Source organism: Petromyzon marinus, unplaced genomic scaffold (genome assembly GCF_048934315.1).
Source record: "Petromyzon marinus isolate PM22_M1 ecotype Great Lakes invasive population unplaced genomic scaffold, UKy_Petmar_22M1.pri1.0 PM_G_Scaffold_18, whole genome shotgun sequence".
In the NCBI taxonomy this organism is placed as follows: Eukaryota; Metazoa; Chordata; class Hyperoartia; order Petromyzontiformes; family Petromyzontidae; genus Petromyzon; species Petromyzon marinus.
Window position 1 is genome coordinate 2,525,001 of NW_027422739.1, and position 2,500 is coordinate 2,527,500.

Genomic DNA, 2,500 nt, shown 5'->3' on the forward strand with positions numbered 1-2,500 from the left:
GGTAGATTGCAGGCAATTACCTTCTCAGCAGTGTGCATGATACGCTGCAGTCTGCTCTTGTCCTTGGCAGTGGCAGCAGCGTACCAGACGGTTATGGAGGAGGTGAGGATGGATTCAATGATCGCTGTATAGAATTGCACCATCATTGTCTTTGGCAGGTTGCATTTCTTCAGCTGCCGTCGAAAGTACATCCTCTGTTGAGCTCTCTTGGCGAGGGAGCTGATGTTCAGTTCCCACTTGAGGTCCCGGCAGAGAATAGTGCCCAGGAAGCGGAAGGACTCCACAATTTTGACTGCGGAGTCTAACAGGGTGATGGCGGTGAGTGGGGCTGTATTCTTCCTGAAGTCCACAACCATCTCAACTGTCCTTAGAGCATTTAGCTCTAAGTTGTTCTGGCTACACCAGGTCACCAGGTTGTCAGCTTCCCACCTATAGTCAGACTCATCCCCACCAGAGATCAGCCCAATGAGGGTGGTGTCGTCCGACAAACTTCAAGAGTTTGACGGACAGATGATTGGAGGCGCAGCTGTTGGTATACAGGGAGAAGAGCAGTGGGCAAAGGACGCAGCCCTGAGGAGTTCCCGTGCTGATGGACCTGGAGTCAGAGACTTCTGTTCCCGGCTTAACGCACTGCTTCCTGTCAGAGAGGAAGTCTGTGATCCACCTGCAGGTGGAGTAGGGCACGTTCAGCTGGAAGAGCTTGTCCTGAAGCAGGGCAGGGATGATGGTGTTGAAGGCAGAGCTGAAGTCCACAAACAGGATCCTGGCGTAGGATGCTGGGGCGTCCACATGCTGTAGGGTGAAGTGGAGGGCCATGTTAACTGCGTCGTCCACAGACCTGTTGGCTCTGTAGGCAAACTGAAGGGGGTCCAGGAGAGGGTCTGTGATGGCTTTGAGGTGTGCCAGGAGCAGGCGCTCAAAAGACTTCATTACCACAGATGTAAGGGCGACCGGTCTGTAATCATTTAGTCCTGTTGGCCTTAGCTTTTTGGGCACAGCGATGATGGTGGAGGACTTGAGACAGGCTGGTACATGGCATGTCTCCAGGGAGGTGTTAAAGATGTTGGTGAACACCGGAGACAGCTGGTCAGCGCAGTGCCTGAGGGTGGCTGGAGAGACAGAGTCCGGCCCGGCTGCTTTGCGTGGATTCTGCCTCTTGAAAAGCCCATTAACTTCTCCCTCCTGAAAGGAGAGAGTCGTTTCTGTAGTATGGGTGGGGGATGGGGCCTCTTGGGTGGGAAGGGGTGGTTCAGGACAGTCCAATTGTCTTTCAAATCTACGGTAGAACTCGTTCAGGTCGTTGGCTAGGCGGGAGTCGTTAGTGGTGTGGGGCGCTCTGGGTTTGTAGTTGGTGATGTGCCTGAGCCCTTTGGCAGACAGAAGCAGCGTCGTTAGTAGAGAACTGGTGTTTTAGTGTCTCTGAGTACAGTCGTTTAGCCTCTCTCACCGCTTTGCTAAACCTGTTCTTCGACTCCTTGAATCTGTCTCTATCCCCACTCCTAAACGCTTCCTCCTTCTCCAACCTCAACCTTTTGAGCTTTGCTGAGAACCAGGGCTTGTTCTTGTTAAAGTTCACCCTGGTACGTGTTGGGATACAGCAGTCCTCACAGAAGCTGATGTACACAGCCTCTGTGAGTTCATCCAGACTATTGGTAGCAGTCGTGAACATATCCCAGTCAGTACAGTCTAAGCACGCCCGCAAATCTTCCACAGCCTCACTGGTCCACTGTTTAGATGTCCTCACAGCAGGTTTACAGAGTTTTAGTTGCTGCCTGTATGCACGAATCAGGTGGACCAAGGGAGTTCTGTGCGAGCCGAACAGCCCCGTGACCCACAAGAGAAACATCCCCGCCAAATTCGAGCGTTTGACGGGGTCTATCCGTGAAAAAATATTCACGTTTTTGAGTGCACATGCATTTCTGCTGCAAATGCCTCTGGAAGTTTCATGCCGTTCGTATGCCAATTGTGGCAACACGAAAATGACCCGTTTTCCCATTCCGAGGGATTTCTGTGCGACCCTAACAGCCCCGTGAGCCACAAGAGACACATCCCCGCCAATTTCTAGCGTTTCACGGGGTCTATCCGTGAAAAATATAGACGTTTTTGAGTGCACATGCATTTCTGCTGCAGATGCCTCTGGAAGTTTCATGCCGTTCGTACGCAATGTGGCAACACGAAAATGACCCCTTTTCCCATTCCGAGGGATTTCTGTGCGACCCTAACTAACAGCGCCCGTGAGCCACAAGAGAGACATCCCCGCCAATTTATAGCGTTTCACGGGGTCTATCCGTGAAAAATATAGACGTTTTTGAGTGCACATGCATTCCTGCTGCAAATGCCTCTGGAAGTTTCATGCCGTTCCTATGCAATGTGGCCACACAAAAATGACCCGTTTTCCCATTCCGAGGCATTTCTGTGCGACCCTAACAGCCCCGTGAGCCACAAGAGAGACATCCCCGCCAACTTCTAGCGTTTGACGGGGTCTATGCGTGAAAAATAT